The sequence below is a fragment of the Mercenaria mercenaria genome, chromosome 6 (genome assembly GCF_021730395.1).
Source record: "Mercenaria mercenaria strain notata chromosome 6, MADL_Memer_1, whole genome shotgun sequence".
Taxonomy (NCBI): Eukaryota; Metazoa; Mollusca; class Bivalvia; order Venerida; family Veneridae; genus Mercenaria; species Mercenaria mercenaria.
The window spans coordinates 76080879-76093090 of NC_069366.1; the positions used below are offsets into that span (position 1 = coordinate 76080879).

At 32.5% G+C, this 12212-nt stretch overlaps 1 long non-coding RNA gene across 1 annotated transcript; it reads left to right on the plus strand.

Annotated features, from left to right (window-relative positions):
- The first annotated feature begins 3349 nt into the window (after positions 1-3349).
- Positions 3350-5295, plus strand: LOC123550007 (uncharacterized). Its single transcript, XR_006686151.2, has 2 exons — positions 3350-4009; positions 4493-5295. It is a non-coding gene; the product is annotated as an uncharacterized LOC123550007 (long non-coding RNA).
- Positions 5296-12212: the final 6917 nt, after the last annotated feature.

Below are 12212 nucleotides of genomic sequence, written 5' to 3' on the forward strand. Positions count from 1 at the left end.
TATAACGATCTAGTATACTAGTAATTATGTAAATAAAAATTGATCAAATAAGCATCTGCAGTAAAATTGGTCATTTTATAGTCTTAACCTAAGATCGGGTTCTTTTTGTTGCGGAACTACTTTAACTTATTGTATATTTTGATACATCACTTCAGTGATATTTTAGATGAATTAACATCAATAATTTGAAAGTTACCCTGATCATAGTATAGATGAACTTCGGATGAAGTATCTAAAGAAATTTCTTCTTTAAATAGACATAAAAGCTGTGACTATGAAAATAATATGGCCGATTTTTTCATAGATTCTAATCATTTTATAACTCCTTATCTTGTTTCTATATTCAACAAAATTTATGACTCGGGGAGATACCCCAAGTCATGGTGTAAAGGTGTTATAATACTTGTTTTTAAGAAGGGGGATGAATCAAACCCTTGTAATTACAAAGGAATAACTCTTGTCAATATAATTGCAAAAATATTTCCGTTAACTCTTAGAAATAGAATCGATAAGTGGTGTGAATCTAATGATGTCTTTAATGATGCTCAATTTGGTTTCGAGATAATCATTGCATTAGTGACTGTATATTTTTATTACACACAATTATTCAGAATACCTTGTATAATAAATCTAAATTATTTTGTGCTTTTATAGATTATGAAAAGACATTTGACACAGTATTACGTGATGCCTTGTGGATAAAACTGCAATAATAAAAAGAAAACAAAACCGTACATTTGAATGGTATGTTAATGGTGAGAAGTTTGATATTGTTGACCATTTTTGTTACCTGGGTGTTAACTTCACTTATACCAGAACTATGAAAATTGCTGTAAAGACTCTCTCTCTGACGAAGCCTTAAGGGCGTATAATAATTTGCTATATGTTTTCAGTAGGATAAATATGAATATTAGAACAAAATTATCACTTTTTGATTCAACGGTTGCGCCTATTCTTTTGTTTGCTATTGATATTTGGGGAATATATGAATTTAAAGAAATCGACAAACTACATTTAAGATTTTGTAAACATATCTTAGGGGTACGAAATCAAACTCCTAACTTAGCTGTGTTTGGCGAGCTTGGTCGCTTTCCATTATCAGTAATTATGAAAGAGAGAGCCTTAAAATATTGGATAAAAATTATGAAAAATCAGGATATGCCTATGTATAGAATTTTTAATGAGCAATTGTGAATCATGGTCACATAAAATTAAATCTTTATTAGATAGTTTAGGATCTAGTGACGTCTGATTAAATTTCGATTCGAACTGCAACTATTATGCTATGTTTAAGCAACGACTACGTGATCAGTACATACAAAATTGGAAAGCGTCTATTCAAAATGTATCGAAACTTGAATATCATAGAAAATATAAACTTGAATTTTGTTATAAGAAATATTTAGATATTTTACCAAATAATTTACTGAGAAAACAATATACAAGTTTTAGAACTGCATCACATAGCTTAGAAATCGAAGTAGGCCGATATATTGGTATTGATAGACAAGATCATATCTGTAAAATATGCTCTAGTCATTTTGTTGAATCTGAATACCATTTTATGCTTTGTTGCAATAAGTATTCGCATATTAGACAGTTACATTGTATCAATACAGCTTGGCCGTCTGTTATTAAATTCATATATATCATGTCCTCTACTGGCAAGAAAAGATTGATAAGAAATGCGAAATATTTAAGCGAAGCTTTTAAACTACGTGAACAAACTCTTGAAGATTTAACTACTCTTTAGATTTTCATATAATGTTTAACTGAATTTATGTTTGCACGGTATAAATGTTTTATTGAAGTGACATTTTTTTTTGTGTATTTGTGTATATTATATAATTATGTACTTGTATGTCTTGACCATATTGAAAAAAAAACATATTGTAAATGGTCAAAGGCATTTGTAATGCCAATTTGCCAATAAATGAAATGAAATTGATGTAATACAATAATTTCGGACATTTTCTTTTCGTTATGACCCTCGAATATTGATATAATATTATAATGATACATTCGAAGCTTCCTGGCATTTTCGTGTGTCCGATAAACGAGACATGGTATAATCATATTATACGTTGTATCAGCGATTCATAATCTGTCATCATACGATTATTTGATGTTTCAAGGAATTAAAAATATCCGTACTCTCATTTCAACACTGTTCCGTATATTTTACAAATTTGAAATATTCACCATTTCATGTAAGGATTTATAAGGCAATTATTTGTGGTACACAATAAGAAGATTCTAAATCCATATTCAAAAAATGAAGATCAGAAATTAGACACTGTTGTTTGAAATAATTCAACCAAGTTTATTTAAATAATTATACATTCCACATTGTCGGAATAACATCAAATTTCTGAAGAGAGTCATAGCAAATCGTCAGCATTCTACGGTTCGACAATTTGCAGCGGAGTTACGACCCTTGATTCATCAATTTTACGATTTTTGCCACTTCTCTTATATCAGTGGGCGGATTTCCACCATACATTACAGGAGTGATGTGTGACAAGCATATTGTCGGCACGTTCCGGTTCAGTTTCTTTTGTGGAGTTATTGTCCTTGATGTTTCAAAAATTACTTTCCCTTATATTAAAATGCGGATGTCTACCAAACATTACAGGAGTGGTCAGTGCAAAGTATTATTATGCCTAAAATCGGCATGTTCTGGTTATATAATTTCTTGGGTTTAATGTATGTGCTATAAAAGCTGGATTCCATTTTAGTTTTATCTTTCTTCACAAGTTTACTTTAATTCAAATCAGCCACATTGCTCTAGTTTATTATGAACGCACAGTTAATAGGTTAAACTTGACATCACCAAGGAGGACAAAAGAGTTTAAAAGCAGGCAGAAAATACAGCGTTTTAGGGCTCTAGTTATCTAATATTGATAAGCTGTCACTTGAAGTGACAACGCAACAAGTAGGTTACAGTTCATTTTATTGCACAGTGCTACGCCATGACCAATACTATTGTTGAGTATTCGACAGTCATTGTATTGTTTAATTTGCTTTTTTCTGAGATTCATAAATAGGCTGACAATTTTATGTATGCTTCACTTTCATAGAAAACAAAAGAACGTTTTACAGTCTACTAAGGTAATTGAGAACTGGAAAAGAAATACTGATATCGGGCCAAAATTAAAACACATAATATATATTTTGCTCGATATGTACTGTTTCCTGTGCTTATTGAAAAATTGATAGCAGATATATTTATATTGTCTGTCCATTCTTTATACCTATTAATAATTATGTTAAGTACAGTTTGAATAGAGATGAACCTGTAAGTTAAATGCAAACACTTGATTTTAAAATTTATTGACGTAAGGAAATGTATGATTCGTATGTTAGGTGTAAATCTTACTTATTTGACTTGTACAAGCGAATAGAGCAAGCGAATGGAGAATAGCTGAGAAACTTCATCAGTAGCGATAATCATCGGTTGTAAGTCCTGACTCTGAGGATTTGAAACTCAGCCCGGAGACTAAATAAACAATATGAATGAATACTGCGTCGGAAAAGATCAGGTTTTACACTGCAACTTGGAACGATATTAGGTTTACTGACCGCAAACATTAGTAAAACTCATTGAAAAATAGCATCATAAGCCAGAATAAAACAAAAGAATTTATGCAAACAAAGACGGTTGGTCGTAATATTTTATTGGTTTTGTCATATGACTTGAGTATAGCATGAACAATATCATCTTGTTTTAATCATGTTGTAAGTAGATTGTATCGGCATAAGCGTTTGTTTCCATGTCATTTCTTTTAGTAGTAAAATAGTAATTAGGAAAGTATTGTTTCTATTTATAGCACAGTAAATACGCTGTAATAAAGCGCAATGCATAACGGAAAATACAGTTTTTGTTAAGCTGGTGATATAAAAGAGCTTACAATATTATAGGTTTTCATAACATGTTAGCATTCAGAGGATAAATTGAATAGCACACTGATAACAAAGGAGAGTTTTAAAGCAAAAACTTAAGCAAAAGGTAACACGACTTTTTTTTACAGATTTTACCAATAAATTTGCAATGCGTGTCAATTAGAATTCTAACTGCATTAAAATCATGAACACGGTTTTTCAGGGCATATGAAAAATCAAGATTTTTTTCTGTACATGACCTGACCGTACATATTAATGAAATAGTTTATTCTTATAAACGTAATAGCTAAAAATGTTCTTTTTTGCAATCAGATTATTTTCAATTGCAGTTTATTTAGGTTTATTTGGTTTAAACCGTTCATGACAGTTTCAGTTCGAACATCTAAATTATTATTTTATTTTTTAAAAATTGACATTTTTTTGCAGTTTAACAAATATCAGTCTATAAGATTGGCTAAATCTGAAAGTAGTAATGCTAAGAAGGTAGTCATCGAGTAAGCTCACTTTGAAACGATTTATATCAATGCACTTACATTATATGATGTATAGTCAATTAATAATATATAACTCAATTTATTTACACTTTCAGAAATCCGCACTTGTTTCTTCTTTGAGCTGAAAGTATGAGCTGGGGCAACTCCTGGGGAAACAGTTGGTCAAGCAGCAGTTTCAGTGGCGGATCTGGAGGTGGTAGCTGGGGCGGGGGCTCATGGGGGAGCAACTCCAGCAATAAAGAACCGGAGGGCATCCATAATGCTTCGTGTATTGCCGGATGCGGAGGTTGGGGTAACAGTGGACTGATGAAGAGCTATTATGATGAAAGTTGCTCAGGTTGTAGACATGACAGGGCCAAATCTACGTGGGGTAGTCAACCATCTGGTGGTAACCCTGCATTGAAAGTTGCAGCATTGTTTGGAATCGGTGCTATGGCAAAGAAGAGTCTTTGGGACTGAAAAAGAACTTGTCTTTAACCCGAATCCTCAAAGGACAACTTTAAATGTCCTTGTGACAAAATTGCGGTATTATGTTCATCTCTAAATTCAAAATTGCAATAATTTTCCGGCGGCAGTATATTCTGTGCAGTTCATGTAGAATATTCTACAATCGCTGGAAAAAAGTGCTACACATGAGCAAGCAATAACTGTCAAGTGAAGTTCTTCAACCTCATTGGGAGAGATGATGTTGTGACGTTATAATAAACTTTGTAACATATAAAGCATTATTGGGCATTGTGCAATATGGTGCATTTTCTTTTATTCATTAAGTGCCATGAACAATTCTTTTATAAATGAGTCGTGATATTAATTATGTTTTTGATAGAAGCAATTTTATTTCACAGTCATACTAATAACAAAGAAATATATATAAATGCAGATTATATATAACTTATTGCTTATACTTACAACATAGTTCCTGTTAAAGGTGTTAAAAATCTAAAGAGCTATGTTCATAGACAAGTTTATTTTAATTAAAAGTTTTGATTAAAATAATTTCGTAGTTATTTACTAATTCACACTACTAAAGCAGCACGATATCCATCTAGTAGATCAAATGACATGTTATATAAACATACGTAGCAATTACGTATTTGTGGAAAACATACATTATTGCATTATTGTATGTGCATAAAGTTGTTTTAAAATAATGACAATTTCTTCGCGTTAATGATAATTCGGAAGTCATTTCCCTTTTTGGAAAAGACGTATATATGTTATATTGATTGTTTCTGTACTATGCTTTGATATTTAACATAATTATAAGATATCCAGAGAAAAAAAACAACATGTATTAAAGTTAATCAGAGACAATTTCTTATTTTCAGTCAGCAGTGTATACAGTAGAGATCAACAATAAGTTCTTATAAACAGAAAAAATGACTAAACTTGTCCGCACAAAATAAGTGACCAGTGACACGATCCAATCCTGATAACACTTTAAAACGACAGAACCAATCTACTTGCAAATATATTTGTAATGAGGCAATAGAGCATACATATATTAACCCTTACCCTGCTAAATTGCTATAATGAACTCGTACATCTTTCAATTTGGGCAGTACCATAAACTGTTAAAAGGGGTGCTTACCAAAAATGAATACTGACTGAATGGCGAACAGCGCAGAACATGATCAGACTGCACGGATGTGCAGGCTGATCATGATCTACACTGGTCGCAAAGGCAGAATCAGTCGTCTTTAGCATGATAAGGGATAACATATAAAAAAGCTGTGTTTCTTTGTAATGTATAGCACAATCATGTAACTAGATTTAGAGAATGATTCGCCGATTGTAGTTCAATCCCTATTGGTATATCGCCTGGCGAGGAGAATGTTCTCCTTGACGATTTGAAGAAGATTTCGCGTCTGAAGGTATTCGTCCGACAACAACGTTATTACATTTTCTACCCACATAATTTCATCAACAGTTTGTTAATTGTAGAATTTTAAGCATATCTTGTGTTTTCAAAAACAGATTGATGTCGTAAAGTGAATAAATTCATCTGACAGGTTAGTTTGAATTTGGTAAAATAAGTTTAGCTGCAATATATATGAATATATATATATGAATGTACGCTGAACTATCTATTCACGTTATGAAATATCGTCGGTTGGCCGTTTTGCTCAGTACAGTAACACTAGAATTAGGTCCATCACATGTGAATTGCTTGGTGTAGATTTTCAAACTCGTGTGAAGTTTTTAACCAAATACTAGTATGCATGTGTTTTCTAATGAGACTATTTGCAGCAATTGTGTTGTACTTCTAGTTCGTGAGTATACGTTCAATGACACAACAAAAACTTTATATAAATACCGTCCAATAAACTGAACAAGTTTGTTGACGACGCGACGTTAACAAAAGTCGAGCGGTTATGGTCAATATGATTAATTAGAATTGAATAGAATCACTTTAACATATATCACCTAAGGCATGTAGTCAGTAAGAAAGCCGGTCAAATGAAAGATGTAGTCACGCAGTGTGTTTCTTCATTCGTATTGATTCAGATTTAAAAAAAAAAACCCATGTGGTATTGAGTTTTACTTCACATCTGAATATTTTATTTTTAAAGGGAAGGGATTGTATTTTTTTTTTTGCAAAAATGAGGCAGTTTTCTATGCAGATAAGTGAGTGTAAGTTAAGTTTGCTGTATAATTAATAATTACAAAAAAAAAGAGATTGTGTCACATGCGCATTTACTGAAAACAATATGCTCGGCTTGCATTCGTGATTAAATGGAAATGTGTTAATTATGTTCTTTTTCTTCTGATTAAGATTCTTCCGAATCCCTTCTCCACTCTTTATTGAATTGTATCATCTGGCCATACCGTAAATAGAAACAGCTTATGCATTGTTATCCGCTGTGGTTTCCCTGAGACAGTTGATTTTGTTCTTACTGTATTTCATTTTTTTCCCGGTACTTAATAAAGTGGTTTCCCAAAGATTATACTTCCTTCCTAAACTATACTGTATATCACGATAAAAAAATGAAATAGTGGTAGGTATGAGCAATTTAATTTCTCGCGGATTAAAAGAAACGCGTATATGTAATTTGAAATCGGACTGAGTAGAAGTCTGGGGAAAAGCTGGACAATTTGCTCTTCTCAAATGTCACAAATTACAAGATTCTAAAAAACCTGACAAGTACATTTAGTCTAGCATTTCATGTCTTATCAAACTACTGGTACATTAGTACATGACAAAAAAAAACTGTACTAGGGTGATAAGCAATTGTTTGAAACAGCAGTTTTAAGGCTTAAATTCTGATGAAAATGCCAAGAAAAAAATTGTGAACGCATTGATACAATAACTTATTTGTAAATCTATACTATACATTTGTTATTGCTTTCTATTTGCAAAAATACTCTACGGATCTCAATCTTTGCCTCCAAACCTCTCTTAAGATTGTAGTTTTCTCATGTACATGTATTTAGTCCTATTCTATCGGAAATAAAATAAAATGCAAAGACAATTAAATTTTTACTAAAAATTCGTCTATCTGTAACGTTTAAAGGTGACTGATATGTTGAATATTTATGTTTATAAAAATCTTGTTTTTCAGTTTTCCCTAAATCATCCCTATATACTAGATTTATTATACCGCATTCTTGTTATAAAATATAATGAAAATAATCCATAATAATTTCGGCTAAAATGACAAAAAGATAAACGAATTGGGTTATTGATAGCATCTAAATTTGCATAATATGAAATTTCAGACTTTTTTGAGTGCATTTGGATATTTATAAATTCGCCTGTTAACACAAAATGCAAAGTTTGTAATATATATCTACATTAAAGATCAGTACTGCTTTGTCAACATCATCTTTAAGTTAATAAATATGATTTTACGGCATGTATGAAATTTCGCATGTATCATATGAATAAATAAATCTATGTACTTTAGCCATTTATGTAAATATGACTTAAGAACTCCATTACTTTGAAGTCCATTGTCTGTCGCTGTTAACACTTTCACCAAAAACATTATTGACTGAACGTAACCTCAGACTTGACAGAGACGTATTGTATAGTGGACACCCAAAGCTCTCCTGCAATGGCACGGCGTATAACATTTAGCAGACACATATAATTTGCTCAGGTTTATACCACGAACCTAGGTAATCTTCTTTGAGTTACGGTCAAATCGCTGAAAGTATGAGCTGAGGGAAACAATTGGACTAGCAAACATTTTAATGGTGGAACTGTAGGAGGAAATTTGGGCGGGATTCATAGGTGAGCCACTCCGCCAATGTAGATTCAGAGGGCACTCATTACGGCCCATGCATTGCCGGTTTAGAAGACTGGGGTTTGATCCGACGTATGAAGAGCCACTTTGATGAAAGTTGTCCAGGTTGCATGCTTGACAGGAAAAAAATGTGGAAAGTTATTTATCTTGAGGTACCTCTGCACTGTTTTCCGTATTGCAAAAATGTTCTATAGTATGAGACAGCAATGGCAATGGGAATTCTGTAAACGTGCATTCCGTGTCTGAAATATGTACAATGGGAAGCAAATTAAGACGTGTTATTTTTCAGTTTCTGAATACAAATACATCAAATCTTCCTTAATATCAAATGATACACCTGTTATTGCACAAAAAGTTCGTTATGCTTGCAGTACTTGATCAAACCTTTGATGTAAGTGCATTAATTAATTAAGAATTAGCTTTCTAGATTATGTATAATTATTACAGCAGAATAATAATAATTTTACTGCCTTTGCAATAAAGTTCTTCAACTGAATAGTGTTTACTTACCCGAGTTCGTGAAATGTTTTGATGTTCGGAATCATAACAAAATACAAAGAAAATGTAACCTTTTTACCTATAGATGTATACCTAATGGGAAGAAAACAAGGATTTGCCGGAATATTTGTTGTTTTGTTTTGTCTGGGTTCAAGTGATACCGATAAAGAGAAAGATTGAGTTTTCCAGTAACAATGAAAATATCGGAAACCCCTATCCAGTACTATGCAAGAACAACCTTTCTCACATGCATGAGGCAGAGCAACTATGTCATCAACTAGGTTGCTTCAAACCAGGACCATTCTATTCTATTTACGACGTGTTTATAATGCAGTTTTATTATCTATGCCTTCGTTACGTATTATATGTCGTGTGATAGCTACCTAACTTCTTTTCACGACGTATTATGATTTAGGTAACTCCTACATCATGCTAACAGCTGAATACAACCGTAAGGCATTAGCATTTGCTTAGTTAACTCTACAAAACTGACCTTTACCCTTCTCCGTTCATTTTGGCGAATAGCGGTCGCTTAAACAGTATTTTGTTGATTATAATCCTATACACTTTTGGCAAGGTATGCTTAATGCCTAAACAGCCAAATAAAAACTGACGACAGAGTTCCTGACTACAAACGACATAGTTCACTAAAGGGAAAGGTGTTTTACAATATCAAAAAGTAACGAAGCAATTCTTCTTGAAAAAAGAAACGTTTCCAGAAAGAATAGTTTTGTACACTCATACTGTCTTCTTCAAAGGAAGCAATTTTCAAAGACAGATTAATATATAACAAATAGTCAAGCCTGTATGTTCGGATGTTAGGATTTGAAATTGCCTTTAATTTTCCATTACACTTTTTTAAAAGATCCATATTAAATCATATGATAAAAGGATAAAAGAAGTGTAAATGTGTAAAGAAAACGATAAGGAAAATTTGATAAGTGCCACATCATATTTATTTATTTGGTCTTGTTACAAGAAAGAAAATCATTTTGGTTCAAATAATTCCCAAATATATTGTATCGATGGTTTATAATCAAGGTGATAATAATTCATCTGGCAAGTATTTTCAGTGGATAATACATATAATGCACATTAAGATATTTGCAATTATATATCTTTTTGCATGTACAATTTCGATTCACTGAGTTCGGATTTCTCATCATATTCTAATAGATGTGACACGGTCATAATATTAAAGACACATCTGACAGTTTCTTATATGTATATAGGCAAAAAGTTTCCTACGAACAGAATTTCTTTACACTTTGTGTACTGACAGAGAATCAAGTTTAAGACGGAAATATGTATTAAAAATCATAGGTACCGGTGCTTGATTTTGAGTTATCTACCCTTGAAAGTAGAGTTTTCAGTGTTTTCAGACTTTCAAGGGCAGATAATTCATGACCAAAGCTGGGTAACTATGATTTGCTTTATTTTATATTTCTGTTTTGATTTAAGTCTCCGTCAGTAAACACAGTTTAAAGAAGAATTTCTGTCCGTAAGAAAATTTTGCCCCATGTCAGTATAGACACTGTGCCAATTGTCCTTGACTATGAACATGACAAAATGATACCTGAAAGTCCTGGTCTTTCCCATGGACCGAATTTCTTTAAACTTTGTATACTGAATGCAAATGATGACTAAAACAGAAATATAAATTAAAATGCACAATTCCTTGCGTTAATCTTGAATTATCTGCCCTTGAAAATTGGATTTTTTTTAGTATTTTCTTATTTTCAAGGCAGATAATTCAAGATCAAGCACCAGTACCTATGAATTTTAATACATATTTCTGTTTTAAACTTGATTCTCAGTCAGTACATAAAGTTTAAAGAAAATCTGTCCGTAGGAAAATGTTTGCCTATATACATATAGGAAACTGTCAGATGTGCCTTTAATTCCTTTGAGCTTCAAAAATATATTGTCTAGTGATTGTCTTTCTTTATTATATTTCATGTGTATATAAATGTTTTTGCATGCCTCTGTGAAAATAATGACACAATAAATCTTATATTTTACTAAAAGTAAACTGTACTCGAAATAACACCGTTTTCTTACCTGGGAACACTGGCACCAGATCAGAAAGAAAATGCCTCCGGACGTGTTATAGCCTACCCCGATGTATTCTATAAGAACCATGGTCATGAACGGGAAAGTGCACTAACCTAATTCAATCGTATATTTCTCAACTAAAACGCGCAGTTCGGTGAATGGGCTCCTAGTATATTGAACAAGCGATAATTTATCTTTCATCGTGCACCAGTCACATTGTCTCAATATTCCATATTGCTGAGATTATCAACATATTTTATGCTTTCGTCAACGTTACAGAAAAAACTTGCTTGACCTTCCCTAATGAACATCCGGTCTAGAGGTCACGGCAGTGTGCACATGTTTGGCGAAACGTAAACAAACAAAAACAGAATTTAAAAATATCATAATTTGACACTAAAACTCGAAATGATGAAAGAAATTCATCTTGTATATGATCTTTAATTTGAAACCGTACATTGGTCTGCATCTGTTCTGTTTATTTTATTCATTTTGCACATTTAGGCTGCATTTTCACATTTTAGCGAACACGTGTAGTAAAATGACGATTGGCATACGTGTTCACAACAGCCAATCAGAATGGTTTTGTAATCTAGAACGGAACTTCACCAAGGAAGTTCAAGCAAGTTTTTTGTGTAACGTTGAAATTACCATAAACTACGCGTTGTTTTTCTAAGATAAAATGTATTGAAAAAATGTGACCGATACACAATGGAAGGTAAATTACCACTTGTTTGATATCCATAGTACACATTTACCGCACTGCGTGTTTTAGGTATGAAATGCGCGATTGAAACGGGTTAGTATATTTTCCCGTTCATGACCATGGTTCTTATAGAATACCTAGGGGTAGGGTATAACACGTATGGAGGCATTTTTTTTCTGATCTGGTGCCAGTGCCTCGGAAAGATTATTTATATATCATATTGTTTCCCTGCCTTGTGGACATACAGCGAAGTGATATAGAGAAAATTCATGTGAGTAACAGTCAAAACTTTCTGTGCACGATTTA